This window comes from Triturus cristatus, chromosome 6 (assembly GCF_964204655.1).
Source record: "Triturus cristatus chromosome 6, aTriCri1.1, whole genome shotgun sequence".
In the NCBI taxonomy this organism is placed as follows: Eukaryota; Metazoa; Chordata; class Amphibia; order Caudata; family Salamandridae; genus Triturus; species Triturus cristatus.
In genome coordinates, this window is record NC_140589.1 from 1,693,227,441 (window position 1) to 1,693,247,249 (window position 19,809).

The window sequence follows — 19,809 nt, forward strand, 5'->3', positions numbered from 1 at the left end:
GCTCTCTTCCTCTACCAGAAATGCAAGGGGGGTAGATATATATTAAAAAGGGTAGGACTGAGAATGGAGCCCTGAGGGACACCTACATTCATGGCCGGAACTGGGGATGAGAAAGGTGGGAGCCAGATGTCCTGAGATCTATTTGCCAAGAAGGATGACATCCATGTTAAGGCGCCCTCCCAGGTCGATGTCAGCAAGTCTCTCCAGAAGCCTCTCATGTGGGACCGTATCGAAGGCCGCCGACAGATCGAGCACTATCAGAACAGCCTTGCCTCCCTGGTCCAGTTTACCCTTGAGAAATTCAGTCACATCCAGGAGAGCGGACTCCGTACTGTAGTTAGCCCTAAAACCGGATTGGGACTCATGAAGGAGCTTCCCATCATCAATGTGTTTTTGGAGGACCTTGTTTACATGCTTTTCTAATACTTTGGAGAGGGCACGAAGAAGGGAGATTGGCCTGTAGTTGGCAGGGTCCGTCAGTTTGGCGTTAGCCTTTTTCATCAGTGGAAGAATCTTAGCATTCTTCCATAATCTCGGCATGTTGCCTGAGGGGAGGGAAGCATTAAAGAGCTGGTTTACCATGGGGTTTATGGTGGGAGCTAATAGGTTCAGGATATTCGCTGGACATGGGTCGGTAGGAGAGCCAGACTTAATGCTTTGGAGAAGGGTCAGTGATCTTCAAGCTAAAACTCAGGGAAACTAGTAAAGATGGAGGATCCAAGAGGTGAAAGTTGCTATTGGAACTAAGGTAGAAGGTCAGTTCTTCCTCTGAGATGTTACTGAAGGCTTGTTAGATCACAGAGATCTTTTTGTGGAAGAATTGAGCTATTTGCTTAAACCATTCTTCCGTACATGGCCCTTCCTTTGTGCCTGCTTTCGGGACAGTAAAGGATTTAACTATGCTAAAGATTTCCTTACTCTTATTTTGGGCATTTTCTATTTTGGTTTAATAATAATACTGATATTTGTAAAGCGCGAACAGCTACCTCACGAGGAGGTGTCCCGGCGCTATAGACCGCTGGGGAACCCGTCCTGGCTATCCCTGTGAGATGGTCCCTTTCTGGGTATGTCCAAGGTGAAACCAGGCATCCCCAGCGTCTGTGGGGGGCCGTTGTAGAGATGAGGCAAGCTTAATGCCCAGAGTTGCTGAGTGTGTTCCTGGTTAGAGTAGGTACCGAGGCGAGAATTATCGAGTCCGTTTTGACCCTGGTCCACAACCCTGCCGCGTTGGGAATTGAACCCTGGTCCCTGGCCAATTCTCTGCTTACGGGTCTGCCGCCTCTAACCAGTGAGCCACACCTCTCTCCAGTGAGCCACACCTCTCTAACTTTGAAAGAAGTTTTTCTTGGCTGCCTTCACAAGAATGTAATGAGCTTTTAAGGTGTCTTTATACACCTTCCTGTCCTCAGGTAGATAGGATTTACGCCATTTCCGTTCCATTTTTCTACAATTTCTTTTGCTAGATCTGAGGGAACTGTTAAACCACGGAGCTGGTGAGGCCGACCTCTTTGAGGAGTGGGAAACAACTGGCACCACTGTACCAATGTTGGTACGGAGCTATGAATCTATTGAGAGGGTGTCCGAGTCGGGGCAGCCAGACAGCTCCAGTGAGGAACAACCAAGGGCATCTGCTAACATCGGGATGGATATTTTATGGAACGTCCTGTAATTAGGGACCCTCTGCCCTGTGTTAGCCCGAGGGGCTGTGGCAGAGTTGGGAATGACACATTTTAATAGGAGGTGGTCAGACCAGGTAATGGGAAGAGGAAGGCTTGCTTATATGTCAATGTTGTGAAAGATTTGGTCTAGGGTATGGCCCTTCTCATGGGTGGCCGAAGAAATAGATGAAAACATGTTGCAGGTCTGCAGCGTCCCCAACAAGGAAATTGTTTGAGGGTCTTTTCCATTGTCCATAAACATTTTGAATTCTCCCAGAATAAGGCAGTTGTTGTATTTTAAGGCCAGGGAGGTGGTGGCTGTATTAAGCATAGTAATAACACTTCCAATTGCACCGAGAGGTCTGTAAATCAGAAAAACAGCTATGGTATGATGGGGGATAAGGTACAGCAGAAGCCTAAGGACTCTGCACCCTCGATGTTTTCCATTGGTATGGGAGAGCAGTCTAGTTTTTAATTGTAAATTATGGTGACACCGCCCCCCTTGCCACTTTGTCGGTCTCTTCTAAAGATTTTATAACCCGTAGGGATGGCCAAGCTGATAGTAGGGTTGGAGGCTACAGACAGCCAGGTCTCAGTGAGAAATAAAAGATCAGGCTGTTCGTCTAAAAGTAGGTCATAAATGTGTGGTTCATGCTCTTGCGTAGAACGACAATTTAAAAGGGTGGCCTTTAAGTCCTCTGTTTTCTTATTGTTTTTACACTTATTGTTGCGTGGGAGGATCTTGGATGCGAGTTTCCTAGGCTGAAGGAGAGACCAGTTGCACTTATTAAATCGAAAGTCTAACTCCAAGCTTGGATCAGCGGCTGTACACTGACATAATGTAGCCGCCAAAGGCTAAGCAGTTTTTCCCTATTGTAATATAGTGGAAGAAACTCACCGGAGGGGAACTCGGCAGCATGGCCAGAGCCAGACGCCTCCGGGATGCTGACGGGCGCAGAGGGCCTTGCCTTTGGCACACCAGCGGCGCGCCGAAGGCACATGTCCGTTTGCATCGGGAATATATAGGCTAATGCCTTTGATGAAACTGGACCGCTAATGCAGCTGAGGAAGCGGAAAATACGTGGGCGGAAGTGAGGAGCCCGATGGCAGCCCCAGCCCTCCGCACAATCGGCGTATCAGCCACGGCGGACCAGGACTGGAGAAAAAGCGAGATGCGAATCGGAGCAGCTAAGGAGGTGCAGGCAAACAGAATCAAGTAAAGTGCAAGTGCGCGTAGGTAGAAGAAATTGTTAAAAAGCACAGAGTAATTAAGACACAATATACAATTTAAAAAGTATTAAAAACCTAGTAGCAGGGCTGGAAACACTAAATCTTACCGCTGTCAGCTGCACGCGTCTGTTTGCCTATGATGCAAACTGGATCGCTAATGCAGCTGAGGAGGCAGAAACTGCGTGGGAAACAGGGGCTCAAATTGGATCAGAAATTCAAAGCTGTTCTGAACAGGGGCCCCCAAAATATGATTGGCCCAGGGCCCCCAAAATCCTTAAGGTGTCCCTGAGACAGACAGGGTAGGAAGGCTGCAGGCAGCAGAGCTGAGCCGGCTCACAGCTCAAAGGCAGACTACTGATCCAAACCATCAGCACATGGGGAGTACAGTCTGGGGTGTATTGCACAAACATATGTCCTGTGGCCTATCCCATCCAGCTGAGCTGTCCCAGTGCGATTCTCCACCATTATGTCTGGTTGCAAAACTCATTGAGAATACAGGGGCCTGGGTAAGAAGGCATTGAGGAGGAGCCACCATGGAACAAAATCGGGATGGCGCAAGGGGCAGTGAATAGTCCTGGTCTAACAGCGTAGGTGCCCACCAAAAACCACTGCCACAAATTGTGCTGGGTTACCTCTTTGAAGTCAATGGAAAACATTTAGCATCTTGGAAGAGTAAAAATGTTTTTAAGGCAAGCATGCCCTTCAATGAGGGTGACCTGAGAGATATGCCTCAGCAATCCAAGATCACTTACAAGGTACATGTGATTCAGGATGTTGACCAAAGAAAGTGTTGCAGACCACCATAAAGACTTGTAAAATGTAAGATGGTCTAATGAGGGATTGTTCAGAAACTTAAAAATAGTTATTCCTTTGTTGTTCATTGCAGCTCTGTGGGCTCCTTCACACTCAGTATTATTTAGTACTGAGACCTAATAGTTAGTGTGCCTTCAACGCTAAAAAATATAATAGAGGTTTGTTTGTACTTTTTATCAATCACTGTTTAATATAATGCTGCGTTATGAATGTTAGAGTAAATAAATGTTTTCTGGCCAATGCAAAGTCCTCTGATGTAACTTCTGTGATACCATTAATGTAAAAGTGTGTGTGCTCTCACCAGGATCAGTGTCAGTATTTTAAGATCTTCATGTAAAAAGCCCTTTACCAGTCACACTGCTCCTCATACAGTTTAAATAGTCCATTCCCAGCCCTCTTGAAAAATTGTGGAATCATCACGCGGTAGCTCCCTCAGGCTCCTGCATTAATGCACATTAATTATGTACAGATGATGGATGTTACTTTCTTTGCCACTGCATCACTGGAGAAATGACAGCATTGAAATTAGCTTTCTTCTGAATACATTTGTTCGATTTCACTGTCTCTTTTTCAGCACTATATGCTGCTATTGGTGCTACTCAGTTTGCAAGAAGAGGGTGAAGAAAAGAGAGTCAATAGTCCTCGAACAATAACAAACATGGTCAATAAAACTTAGTTAAGTTGCTCAGTAGTTTTTAAAGAGATCTTGCTTTATTAAAATAGCCATTGCAACTCTCAACAATATTAATATTTTAAAAAACATTGTTACATCCCCACTGGGGAGTGCTAATTATTGAGAAGGATGGTGAGCATGCTCCTGGTCTCTGAGCTTGACGCGGCGCTGGTAGTCTTCGCAGTCTGGAGCACTCCCGCATTTCTGTGGTTGCAGTCACCCCGAGAGGTGCTCCATAAGTTGCGTGACTCATCAGTGGTGAAGGGCAGCAGTTGGACTGCAGAGTCCTGCATCAGGGGCAAGATGATAAGCTTAGGTTTCTTCTTCATGTGCCTGGTCAACACCATACTCTAAAAGAAAGGTGCATGGCCAAGCCTTATGGAATGTCCTTTAAAAGATGGCGGTGTGACCAGTGATTATTGTCTGATGTTCAAAATTCAAAATGAAGTTGAGTATTTTCACTTGATGGAAATTTCATTTTTAAACATATGTAAAGGAAATATTACCAAGTGGTGGATGCATCATAAACCATTTGTTCCTTATTTTTTGCTGCGCTAATCGCTCCTTGTAGACAGGATTAACCTGTGGATTTTGTTTTGGAAGTTCTTGCCTGGCTCTTTTCTCTTCCCTGATCTCAAGGAGAGTTTGGTTTCTTGTTTGTCCTCTTCTACAAATATCCCCTTCTTTAATCCAGATCTTCAGATTGCCAAAGAAGTTTCTTCCCCTTTATGGCCTTTCTACCTACCTTGGACCAGCTTAAAAAGGGTCACCTCAACACCTTTCATGTACAACATAAAGTGCAGGGAGGCACCCAGGTCACCGCGAGCAGTCACCCTTTCTTAAGGCACTCAAGGGGGACACTTGACAGACATTCACAGCATCCAATCCTTGAAAGACACCTCTTATCAGAGCACCTTTTTTTAAAACGATATGTAAAATATGGTGTAACTAAAATTGCAAAAATAATATACACATTAAAAAACACGTGTGCACTTCAAATGTTTTGAAGTACAATTGGTAAAGATAAGTATAATGCTTCCAGAAACTTCTTAAGTATTTTAGTGCAGATCTGCACCAATGTTTACATTCTGTGGCTACCTGTGGCGAAAAGAAACTGTCACTAAAGGAGTCATGCCAATGAAGGGGAGAGCTTGCCATAATGACTGCCACATTCAAGGTCATTCATTGTAAGATTATACCTTCAAGTCTTGTCCAAGCTGCATAAACCTTCAGTCTGCACTTAAGATAGTCTCTTATTTAAGTTGCAGATCTTTTTACAGTTCCAAAAAGCATCAGTCAATGGTGAAAGCCCAAAGATTTTCTGCTTTTTAACGTGCTATCGCTTCCCTCACAAAACTAGTGCAAAGGGCTGAAACACAGCCACACTGCCTTTTGAACATATGTGCGCTTTGGAAATCCAGTATACAGTACAATCTATTAACAAGCATTGAGGGAACCTTGTTGTCCTGTTATCCTGCTGTCATTACACCACAATGTATGCTCCTGTGCATTAAAACGTCGTGATGCTTGCAGAGTATAACATCACGTTTCTAATGCCTTATTAATTGCTTATCCCAAACAAATCTTAAAAGAAGGTCTTTTGAAATAGTTCATTCTATAATAATAAGATTTCACTTATTGTCTAAAGTGGGATAGTTTGTTGAAATAGACCTTTTAAAGGCAGGATGCTTGAAGGTATGCAGCCTCTGTCTTACAGATTAAGTCTGCTTCCATCAATGGGAGCAACACAAAGGCAAAGGTGAGCCATTAAAAACATATATACATTCACTTGCCGCGCCTGCTGAGGTGAAGGCACAGCCTATAGGTATCTTGCTGCGAGGGGACTCCGAATTCTGTATGTTTGGCCTCTTCCTAGCCATTGAAGGGGATCCCAGAAGTGGTAAAGGGTTTGGGGAAGGTTCAAGACTCCCTTAAGTAGGTACCCCCTCAAGGGCAAAAGGCAGGATGTACCGGTGAAGTTGCTCATATCTTTGCCCCAGGAACTCTCTGTGCAGAAGCACTCCATGCCTCCACATGGGGAGGAAGGTAAACTTTAGCCCAGTGTGGATATCTACAGAGAGTGCATCTGAAGCGCCCCCTGTGGGAAAAATAAGCACCATGCACCACTTTCATAGGTGTACACATATAATTGTCCCTCGATGACTTCCTATTCCATGCATAGGTTAAATATTAACAGCAGAAGGTCAGGCAAAAGGATTCGCTCATTTGATCCACTACCCCATGCAAATGAAGGAAGATCCTCTATAAAATGCAGACCTGCCTCGTGCACTCTATATTAAAGAAGGAACCCTTCATTGCCGTGTGTAACATGGCGCAACAGAATTCCACAGAACATACAGATAGACAGGTACATGGGTGTTACTGCGAAAATGTGGGATTGCAGGAAGTGTTGGTCTTTCAAGGGCTCTGATGGAAAACAAGTTAATCTGTGTACTTTTTAAAGGCCTTTTGTGTGCTCAGAATTGATCTGGACATTGCTGACCTCTCCCAGCAGACTTGACAGAAAACATGAATCATTGCTGGATAAGTTACGGGTGAACTTCAGTACACTGAGTCCTCCTCGTGCTACTCCTCACTCTGTCCCCTATTGACAAATGGAGCAATTCCTCTGCCAGGAACTCTTACTACATGTACTCAAGCTGAGCCCCTCAGGCTCAAAGTCTGAGAGACATATTGGAAGGGAGAAGAAAGTAACAAAGATTGAGACAAACAATAGGATTTAGTCCGCATTAACATACCCTTTCTCTTCCTTACCGCTGCCTGTGAAATAGGAGAACATAGCAAGCCATGCAATTATTTTTTCAAACCAAGATCTCAGCCTCACTCTTCAGTAGATCTCAGTTTATTCATTTGCTGCGTATACTACAGTGATACTGAGCACAGAATGGCGTGGTATAAAAAACAAAACAATAACATTCCCAAAACAGTTTGGAAAAATAGAAAAACCTTTAAGGAGCATATACACACCAATGGTCGGATTTAGGTCGTGGCGGATCTGGTCTCACAGTCACTTTTTCTACAGTTTCACCCACCACCTACTTGGCAGTCTTCCCGCTTTATTTAGATGTTGACGGGCCTATGGACGAAAGACCGTTTGAATGCTGGCGATTCTGCCAGGACTTTTCTACCGCGTCAACGGTGTCATAGGCAAAAGCAGCTGTCGGTGGGAGTCCAGCCAAGATTGCTGCCTGGCCAATCACAATGTGTCTTTCCATCGAGGAAACTGTGACGGGGACAGCTCCTACTTTGAGTTGGCGGAATCGAAGGTAATGAGGTAGAACCTTAACTTTTTTCTGTTTTCCACTTATGTTGCTGTATTGAAACCCATTGTCCAGGTCCTTCCAGTGCGGCTACTACTTGACCACGCCACTAATCAACTCCGTGGTCGCTGAGATCTAAGGTAAGCTTCTTTTTTACTTGTCCTACTATGAATCCTGTGATGACATGTGCTTTGGCCTTGTGTATTTTCACATTGCTCTTACGTGCAATATTATTCTTATGTGTAATGCAGTAGTGTTCATTTTACAACTTATCAAGGTAAAATGAACACACCTGTATTGGCACCTAAAAAAATATTTGTTTGTTGTGGTGGTTATGGGTGTTGTGCTTGTGGGGCCTGTGAGTCTACATTCAATAGTGCGTGTATGTTGTTTGCATGCTATGCTATATGTAAAAAATTAGGGGAATAACACATGACCTACACATATTTTTGAAGCAAACACAGCATATATGTGTAGTGTCACATTAATAGCACTTACCATTCTCCACTCCACCCCGGACTCACCCCAACAGGAATCTGCCAGTACGACACCGCCAGCACAACTGAGAAATCTAAATAGGCTCAGCGCAAACCCTCTGGTCTAACGCCAATGGAGTACTTTTAGCTAGCAAACACGCCTGCCGCGTCGTCGGTGGTGCGCCACTTAAGCAACGGAAGGCAGTCTGTTGATGCAAACAGAGCTTCAGCCAGCCCACATCTAAATACGGCAGGCGGGACTCTGTCAGCCTGATGGAGTACTTGTAACCGCCGCCACGGAGGGACGATGGAAGTCCGCCAAGTATAAAACAGGTCCTAAGATCTTTAAAATGGATCAAAGGAAACCAGAGATATTATGTTTAAAGTTGGAATGGAAAGAAGCACCAGAAAAAGTAAAGCGCTAATCAAAATTCACAGTTTTCAGATGACTAGAACCAAGATCCGATCTGAGGCTGACCGTGATGGAGCATAGACTTTGGATACACCAAACAGGTCAACATGGTCCAAGTTTTTGCCTTTGGAGTTAGTTTTTGAAATGGAAGTCAAAATCTTCCTGCAGGGCAAGGTCTAAGGTTGTGGCCAGCGAGAGTCCCTTGAAGTAGGATTTGTCATCAGTGAGTTGCTACTGAAGCAATTGGTTTTGCAGCCAACGGTTCTGAGTGAAACACATGCGTTTCACAGCCGTCAAGGTCACTTCTCAGGTCAGATAGATTCACCACTCCATTCCAGTCCAAGGTTTTACCTTCAGATTTAATCACTTTTTTGGAAGTAAACACCCGTGATCAAGGTAAGGCTGGATGTTGTACCTGGACCTAGCTCCGTGAGACCAGATATCTGGACTGCACTGTCCCACTGAAATGGTCCCAGTAAGGCAAAAGCCCTGAATGGGATGAAATCGTTGTTCTTGCCTGCCTAAGGCATGATATTCCTGGGCAAGTCTCAGTAACTTGTCTGGGTACTCAAAGGTGGAAAATATGATGAAGTCCCACTTTTTCCAAATGCTGGTAAAGTTCTTTATGGTCAGTCATACTGCCCCCAGATCCTTAGGGCAGGCACAATACCTCCCTCCAGCCATGGCTCCTAGAGGGTCCAGTCCTCTGTGGTTAGCTGGCCTCTTGGAGTCATGAGCGCTTATATTTTTTGTGTCCCTGGAGCAGGCAAATAGGAGGCCAACCAATTGGTCCTTGGAGAGCAGTTGCAATCCTTGCGGGCCTGCTGGATTCAGCAGTCCTTGAGTTGCATCTCCAAGTCAAAAAACATAGTGTACTACTGAAGCCGCCATTTGTAAAGTCAACTGTTCCTGTCCCCCTTCCAAATAGCTAATCCCTGCTAAGTGGTCAACAGTAAACACCCACCTACACGTCCTGGGTTTAGAGACAGAGTACTGTACTCCGAGCCGAAGTCCTTAACTCTCCCAGCGATGGGCGGGTTTTGCAGCTCCGGAGGAGCTCAGTGACAAAACTGGATTTCACTCCCTTTGGCCAGCAACCCTTGAGTGTTATTGGCATTTGATACATTGACTTGAAGTTGGGTTGCTTTGTGAAAATTGACTGGTTGAATTTGAAAAATAGTTTTTGCTATTGATTTGTTATTGTCATGTGTAACTTTGTTGTTGATTATGTTCATTTTTTGTGTTTGATTTCGTTATATGTACTTTATGTAAGCACGAGGTGCTATATGGATCTGTCTTTGAATTAAGTGTCTGAACATTCCACAAAATTGTTTAAAGAAATTACATAATAAATTATGTGAATCAAGACATTCGGTAGTTTGGTCTAATAATGCTAATGAGAAACGGCATTCAAAACTAACAGCTAGATCATATTTGTTTCATGTATAAAACTGGATTTACTCCTGTTTTGTCTCAGGCAGCATGATTTACGTTTTTTCCAAATTACTTTTCATACTTAAGTTATCAAACATCTGAATTCACTATTAAATCACATTTTGCAAAATTAAGTAAGAAATAACTTTGAACCATTTTTCCAAGTAGAGATAGGAAATAAATATCTTAAATGTATTTAGGCTTGACCAGGAAACAGTTGAGCAAAGTCCACAAAGTGAAATAGGGTTTGCAATTTAATTTACTGTGACAGCACACGAATCTCATCATGTAGTGTGCATTATTTAGCTATATTAGCATCTTGACCTGTGTGCTTATTAAAAACACTTTAGGGGTGACATGAATACATAAAAATAGGCTTTTTGAAAATGGCAACTGCACTTTTCATAGCCATGTCACTGCAGTGCCTGCAAACTGCTGCCTAGTTAGGGCACAGTGGTGCTCCAAGGAGACATATATTTTTCTCGTCTGTATGAGTGGTGTAAATACACACTGCAGCCCATATATGACATTTAACGGCTATGCCATTTGTGTATTTTCTGCACCATCTACTGCGCCACCTACAAGGCCATAAACTAGACCTATTGGGTGACAGCAATTTTAGGACCAGAACACACGCTCTGCGGCACTGAAAAACAGTGATGCAGCGGACAGTCCTAATACCAGCGGAAACAGGGTCCATAAAAAAGTCTATGTTCATGCTATAAAAAATCCTATATAAAATAAAATATAGAGATACCCTTCCATGTTTTTCCTACTGCAAGTAGTGGCCGGTGTCCTCTGCCTCTCCCCTCCCCCCGCCGCCTCCGCCTTCCGAAGGCTTATAGTTTGGCATGGGCTGACTTTGGTCTCTTGGCTTCCACAAGAACCCATCTGCTCTGTTTTGTAATATCTTTTTTCTCCAATGAACTGGCATTTAGTATACTTGGCCTCTTCCCAATGTGAGTGGAAGATGGGCACATTTCCTTTAAGTGCTCTCTCCTCTCTAGAGTTCCCTGAGGCTGAGGATATGAGGAGACGAAATACACACAAACACATTTACAGGCCTCCTCTGATTCCAGGGCGACCTTCACGGGACTACCTGTGGCGAGCCGCGGCTTTCAAGGTCACCTGACAGACGAAGACAAATTGGCGCCATAAGTGACTTATCACTTCCCCTCTGAATTTTTCCTTTTGCTGAGAATCCAAATCTTCTGAAAGCAAAAAAAAAAAAAAGAAAGCAAAGAAAAAGGCTTTTTGTCGGAAAGAAGCATCTGGTCCACAATGTGGCCCTATTTTAAGTCCGATTCCTTATCCTGCAAGGCTTGTGATATAAAGGACACACCTGTCATGTGCGACATAAAGGACCTTTGTATCTTACTGGGAGAGCGGTTCTGAAAATCCTTGGTTCCCAGTGCTTCTGTCGTGCAAAGATTATTGATAGACTAGTGATCGCCGCTCGTCTCGTGGGAAAGTGCACTGTCAACTATTGCCAAGAGATGAAAACTGTTCTCTAGGGATCCGGAGCCAGACTCACAAGTGCAAAACGGATGTAGTGTAGGTTAGCACCACTGCCAAACAACACTTTCACTAACCAAACAGTGCAACCATTGTCTGATCGGTCTGTGTAAGTGTTGTGTGTGCACTGGAGTTGTCAGCGGGGCCGGCTCTAGGGCGGTGCGATTGGTGCCACCGCACCGGGCGTTGACGTGGGATGGGGTACGCTATTGGCAAATATATTATGGCTTGAAAACCACCTGCTGCGGCGTGCCTCCAGCAATTTTCAGACATCAATAAAAATGTCAAGGTAAATGTTCTTCCTGGAGAGAGACAGAGTTTTATCTAGTGGAAGTTTGACTCCTCCTAAGGTAGCTCAGGGGGTTAATATGCCTACTGCTAAGAACGTGTGCCATGCAGATCACAAAGTGCATATGTTAATAGGTCAATGGGTTACTGCTTTTGTCAGAGAGATCTTTTTGTTATTTGCACTTTATAAGTTAAAATCCTAATATAGAACAGTGAGCTATTAACTGTCATCAAAGAGCTGCACGCAAACTGCAAGGTGTATATTATACCTACATGTATTTTAGTCCGGTTTTTACTTTACCTAATCTTGAAAAAAGGGTTCATTTAGGTAGAAATTAATTATTATTATTAAAGAGTACCCCTAACAATTACTGTTATGTTTTAAATTCTGAATTTGTGCTTTTACAGACCAAGGACTCAAACTATACTGCCTACCATTATGGATGACATGTGACTCCTACATCTTGTAATCCTCTGTCTTATGTAACATTTCTTAAACACTGATTTACACGTGTGATTGTCTCTGTTAAATGTGTGTATGATGTAAAGTGCTCTGACACCTCACACTGGTATGAGTGGCGCTCTAAAATTTAATGAATCTGAGAGACTGGTTATGGAGACTTGAGGGGCACTGTTAAATGGTGGTTGTGAGGGAATTTGTGGTAGCGGTGTTCATTGGGGGGCGCCAAGAAACATTTTTGCACAGGGTGCCACCAGTGCTAAAGCCGGCCCTGGTTTTCAGTGCATAATTAGTGATATAGTTTTTCACTACGCATCAGGGCACAAAATGCACAAATTCTGCACTGCACAAAATGGAGTGAATGCTCTCTCGCAGTGAATTTACGCTTGTGCCATATTGAATGATGCAAACAGATTATATACTACACTGATTCAGTGGCGTAGCAAGGTCAGGGGGTACCCGGTGCGAAAATGTCTTGTCACCCCCGCTTGACAAAATGGCAAAAACATGTGTTTAAAACAAATATTTTTGCCATTTTGTCACCTCCCTCAGTGATTTCTTGTCACCCCTGCTGACAAAATGGCAAAAATATGTGCTTAAAACACACATTTTTGCCATTTTTTCACCCCCCTCAGTGATGACACCCAGGGCGGCCCGCATCCACGGCACCCCCCTTCCTACGCCACTGCACTGATTTCAGTATATATACATGAAGCACGAATAGAGCAAGTAAAACGTGAAATGATTGTAAATCAAAAAGATATGAAACATATTTTGCCGACAAGTCATTGTACATGTATAATACTGTTGTTAACAAAACTAATAATCCATGCATAACATAAGGTGAAAAAAAAACAACCACGCTGATTTCATAATGTTTATGTGACAGCCGTGTTTAGAAGCGCAAAGTGATGTTGCACTTAGTCCTTCTGCTTCTGTAATCACACCCGTACTTTGATCCATTTATGCTCAGGTTTAAGTCTTATGCTAATTTTCACTTCTTCGCTACCACTAAAGTAGAGCAACTGCCCAAAAGAGTATCTCCCTGATTTTATGCACCAGTGCAAAGTTTGCTCAAACTGGTTCCCGTGTATTTTAATTGTCAAATAAAAGCCAGCATACCATACCCGTGTGGAAAACTGTGAAAAAAAGAAAATTAAAAGTGTATTACATACTATCCCTCCACTATCCTTTTCAATCCAAACAACAGACTAATATGTCCATCGCTCAAATTAATTTCATATGTTCCTATTCTTATTCTCCAATAATCCTTTTTGGGTTCAGGAGTAGCGTGCTACTCACCGAAAAGCGCTTCAACACCTCATCATGGGTAGCAATCACTATATAAATGCAAACCTTTCCCTCTTCTATCCCGCCACTATCCTTTTCAATCCAAATAAGACTAACATGTCCACCTCTCAAATTAATTTAATATTTCCCTATACTAATTCACTACTAATCCTTTTTGGGTTCCAGAGTAGCATGCTACTCACTGAAAATGCGCTTCTACACCTCATCCGGATTAGCACGTGCTATATAAATGCAAACCCTTCCCTCTTCCATCCCGCCACTATCCTTTTAAATCCAAATAACAGACTAACATGTCCACACTCAAATTAATTTAATATTTCCCTATACTAATTCACTACTAATCCTTTTTGGGTTCCAGAGTAGCATGCTACTCACCGAAAAGCGCTTCAACACCTCATCATGGGTAGCAATCACTATATAAATGCAAACCTTTCCCTCTTCTATCCCGCCACTATCCTTTTCAATCCAAATAAGACTAACATGTCCACCTCTCAAATTAATTTAATATTTCCCTATACTAATTCACTACTAATCCTTTTTGGGTTCCAGAGTAGCATGCTACTCACTGAAAATGCGCTTCTACACCTCATCCTGATTAGCACGTGCTATATAAATGCAAACCCTTCCCTCTTCCATCCCGCCACTTTCCTTTTAAATCCAAATAACAGACTAACATGTCCACACTCAAAATAATTTCATATTTCACTATACTAATTCACCACTAATCCTTTTTGGGTTCTGGAGTAGCATGCTACTCGCTGATAAAGCTCTTTGACGCCTCTTTAGGGGTATTAAGCACTATATAGATTCAATTACAATACAATACAATACATGGCATATCTGTGGCTGCACGCTCTGCTTGAAAGAGGGCCAGACGTGCAAGAGGTTAGTTCACCAAATCTTGTAAGGTGGCTACAGCTAAAGATGCAGGAAATTGCATTATTATCGCTGGAGCTCTGTCGTGATAAGATTGTGAATTCTAATATTGAAAAAGGTTGTAGACATATTTAATCTTATCTTGGAAGAAGATGGCCAAGAAGAATGCCTGGCTTGATGGGAGAGAGGCAATTCGAACTGGGGATGGTGGGAAGTTTGGTTGCCAACTCCAACAGGTCCAGCTTGGCTTCATGTTGTAACCCTGGAAGCTCATCTAAAGGCAGTCTCCTTTATGTATTCCTAAGCAGGAAGGCCATTTTGTCGAAAGTTTGTCAATATAAACAATCTGACAAAAACTATTCAGTCCTTGAAGCTGACATAGCTCCAGGCCCTGATGGGTTTCGTAGCGCTATTACAGTTATCACCCGTTGTTCTCCTGCATCCAATGTCCCGTGTGGTACAAAAAAGGGGATGAGATGACTTTTAAAGCCATTTTTAACAAGCATTGGCAAAGCTAATAGGTAGGACTTTGGCAAACTCGTGCGTTGGTTATTTATTAAAATTATTATACACCACAAAAAAGCAAAACAAATGCTGCTATCTAAACATGGCTGACACATACTTGCAATAAACATTTTAAATTAAAAAAAACTTTCACTGTTGTAAATGTTTTTCTTTAAATAGCAAGACTTAAATTGTGCCATACATTTTATTATTATTTATAAAGGAGACAAGCGTAAACGAGCCACTATCTAGTCAAGAACTGAAATCGCAGGCGGCTACAATGTTACAATATTATTTTGTAGCTTCAACTTTAAAAAGGGTGCGGAAAAAAATCCCCATTTAACTAGACACCTAAAGTACAAGCACAATAAGTAGCTCTTTTTATAAAGTAATTATAAAACAAAATAAAAAAAACACATTGAAAAAGCTTAAAAAACACTTTGTAACAGCTATGTCAGTAAAGAGAAAGGAACTATTTTTAGGCAGAAGTGAACAATGTGCACAGGCTTTGTATAGTCTCTCATAGAGAAGGAAGCCAATAGGCAAAGTGTGAAACAAAAGTGAATGACAGCAGTGGATGAAGCCTGCTGAAGGAAAGCTCCTCCATGTGTGCGTTTATGTCTGAATGTTTTGGAAAAACTCAAAGAGTAGACATAAAAATGGTGTAAAGACGAAGCTAGGATCAAATAAATAAATGTATCTTTTGGACACTGAAAGAAGATATCCAATAGTATATTGTTAGACAAATTAAAGTCACTGGCTAAAAATAGTCAGGCAAGATTGTGTCCTCGTATCCGGACGTGTCATCAAGTATTTTGCTTCTTTTGTGCACTGTACAAATGCAATTATCAAATTATAATAATAATAATTATTATTATTATTATTGTTGTTATTGTTAATATTATTAACCGCTTCGCCGCGGGGGGCGGGCGGCGGCAGCGCTGCGCTTGTGATGAGCCCAGCTCGTCATGAGGCACAGTGGAGCTGTGCTCATGATGAGCTGAGTTCGTCACAACTCCGCCCACTAATTGATTCTCCCGCACAGGCGGGGAATCAATTACGCGTGGGAGTGGCGCGACCATTATGACAAGTCCAGCTCGTCATGAGCACAGCTCCACTGTGCCTCATGACGAGCTGGGCTCGTCATGAGCTCACAAGGGATTAATAATATTATTATGATATTGCCGAAATCCCAGAGAGGGAAGCACAGGTCATTTAGCGAGTACTTTGTAGTCTTCCACACAGCTTTAGCCGTTCTTTTGGGGAAAAAAATGTTGTAGGGCATTTCGCCTGGTGTGCTGGGATTGATACAAAGGATGCAGACACTTAGTTGCAGATAAAGTTAGTTGCTGGTGGATTATATATGAGCAAGATTGCAACTCTAAATGGACTAAATCGGGGTTGCGATCCACCCTTGTTGTTTTCCTTATTCTTAGCCATCATTTCCAAATCTCTTGCGGCATCTAGGTGCTTTCCACTATGGTACTATCTCGTCAGACAAAGAGAAGTTTTGCTTATGGTGCCTTTGGAAGGAACCTCTTATGGTTGTCTATGAATATCATAGCCTGGGACTAAAATTTACAAGAGGGCTATCATGGAGTGCTAATGGAGGAATTGCAAAGTGTAAGGTACTGTCAGTTATGAGGGGGGCTTGTTTGATGTAGAAATTTTTACGGTGGCCTCTCGTTCATGCCCTTATTAAAATTAATAAAGTATGGGATAAGGTCGCAAACTCTTGGTTCTATGGCACTGTGTGTGCCTACAGCCATGCTTGATGACAAGGCGCCTCAAAGCACTCCCATGTAAGCATAAAGCCAATTTGTTTCATTTCCTTGACTTTATCTTGCCCAGCCTTCGGCTGCTGATGGGTCTGTCAGTGTGAGCGTGGGCCCCAATGTCACCGAGGTCTCTCAGATGCTTCACCGTTGAACGGCTAATGTTCCCCTGGACAGGCCCGTGCATGCCTCTGGACATTTCAGTGGGCTGTCTGGTATCTCAGGTTTCTGTTGTCTTGGTTTGGGTTTGGTTCTGGGTAAGGATTGTTGGTTCGACTCTGGTCGGGTCTCTGCTCCATGGATTCTTCTCCATTTCCCCTGACCAATTTGTTCTGTCTGCATGTTTATGCATCTGGAGTTTCTATTTGGCTTTAGGACTTTCTCTTGAAATCCAGTTGGTATTGGTCTTCCAGCCTAATTCCCTCCTGGATGGGACATTGGGGTGATGCACCTGCTTCAGAAGGGATTTTGATGCATTCAGGTCATCAAGCGAGCCTCTCTTGACTCTGTTTTTCTTTGGGTTCTGTTTCTTTTAATCCAGTTTTCTGGGAGTGATCTGATTGGCTCACCGGCTCCAGTGCTCAACCCTAATGGATTTTGTCCTCAGCAGGTCAGTGGGTAGGATCTTGGGATGACTCCCTAGAGTTTTGCTTTAACTGATGTAAGTTCGTCCAACACTGTTTCATTTTTTATAAGGTTGCCTCTGAAAGACCAATTTGAGCACTATATGATCATGCATTATTTCCCTTCAAACCAAACGTTCTGAAAGCTCAGGTTATCACTGCAGAATTTGGTCAAGTGAGGAAGCTGGGATTTGAGTTACTCGTTACTTATTGAGGCGTTCTGTTACTGAAGGAATAACGCCTTCACTGTCCCGTGTTCTATCAAAGGACAATGCTTTGAGTTCAAGTATGTAATGGCCTAAATTAATGTGCAATCTTTAATAAAAACCTAATATCACATGTTAAGTCAAACTAACACAACTTATGTATAAAATGCAAAAATGTCTTTCTGGAAAGAAGAACAAAGTTAAGCACACTTCCCTGACTTAACAAACAGTAAAGATGGAGAGGACCAGCACCTCAGTGATTTCAATTGCATTGGTTAACAGAGAAAGAGGACTATGACTTATCACATGACTTCAGTAGTAAACAAGCGAATTGCAGCTCACCTCGTCTGCAAACAAACACACAGCAGAAAAGCACCTCTTTAAAAGTATTTAGTGCACTTAGATGCCATGCATGATGTGTCTTTTGACTTGTAAAACTGCAATAGGACGAAAAAAGAGAGTGCCTATGATGCTTGGCTCAGGTCTATTTTGGCCCACCAGAACCAATAGGACAAGGTTTGGGCCAGACATTCAGCCTGAGCCAGCCCTGAGACTTGCTTGGATTGCTCACCTTTAGAGTGTGCATATATGCAAGTAAGTGTGCTGGATCGTGCCAGGCCTTTTGGTGGTAATTCTAACAATTGTTTTGTCATGGAGTCCTAAGTGGAAAAGATACTAACCCTGGAATGTTGGTGGTAATTCTTAACATTTGGGGCAATCCAATTCCAATTGGTTGCAAGTGAACCTGCAACACTTCAGATGATCAGGCCTAGTAAACATTCCATAGGACTACTGGAATATTTCATGAGTGCCATTTTAAAGCATTTGCTTTTCAGAAAACCTATGTAAAAACTCTGCTGTAAAATGCAAATTTCATCTAATTTTTAAAACAATTATTGAGAGGAAAATCTACCCATATTGCCCTGGGGCAACAGAGCTGGCTCACTTGGCTCACTTACACCTTGAAATTCACTGTATGTTTTGCCACTGGTTGTATAGAGCCAAAACATGAGTTGTCCAGGCTGTTCACAAACGTTGACCTCCTCATACGTTTTAACCTACTGTAAACAAGTGAGCCACTGCAGTTTACTTGGATGGTCTCAAGTTTCATCTAACTGGTTACCTTGTGATGATAAAAGAGTGGTCATTCATTCAGTTGGTTCTTCATGGCACAGCAGAAATTTGATGTTGCACAGATCTTGCTTGCTCCAGTGAGCAGTGGAGCACTTTGCTTAGGTCTTGTGCACTGAAACAGGAGTATGTCCAATGTGAAGTACTCTACCGAGGCCTTTAAATGGTTATGAAGATCTGGCTAAGACTAGATTACAGAATACAGTCCTTTAGGTGCTCACGTAAATAAACAGCTGTAGCTGGCAATTGGGCTTTGGTTCACCAAACACTATTCTGTGTAGATACCCACTGTTTGTCTTGAAACAGGAAAATAAAGAGCCTTTATTGGTGGAATCTCAAGTGCATGAATAATTATTGGTGGAATTTCAAGTGCATGAATAATCAATGGCATTCGCTAAAAGGGAACTCCCTACCACAGGAAATCCACAGGTTACTGTTCACCAAATCATAGGTCTCTTTGCCAGGAAATCCTTGCCCTCCCAGCATGAGCCATCAGGTGTGGGGCAACAAAGAAACTGCAACACATTTGTATATGGGCTGGCTCCAATATATGATGAGTGTAGGGAAAGGTGTGGCCTTGAACAGAATACTAGATATACTAGAATACACTCTAGCCATACACCAAAAATGTCTGAATGCTGTCACTGACTGATATATTAGTGTAAGTCTTTAAAGTTATGAGGGGTATACTTATTGGTCAGTAGGCCCAAGCAGAATGTATGCTTTGGATAAGACAGAACCAGGATACCTTTGCACTTTAAAAAAAACAAATTTGAAGTTTTGCCTTGCAGAGTCCATGCTGACAGTCCCTATATTATTTAATAAGAAGGACAGGTTACAAATATATCAGAGTTTGTTATTTTAAAACAATAAAACAAGGACTTTTCACAGGTGCAGTGGGTCAAAACTTTGATGAGATGAGATGGGTGTGGGGAGAAGTTCACCTTCCCCAGACTGGATGGCTTGGGGACTGTGGCCAGTCCCTCACATATCTTCGAAGGATGCCTACCCTGTCACTAGTAGATATAGCTCACGCCTAAGTCTGCCCCTTCTATTGGCCTCCTAGCCAGCCTGGTACCAATCCCAGTGGGGGAAGAGCTGCCCCCACAACCGGTTTTAAGTGACCACAGGGGTGGTTTTGCT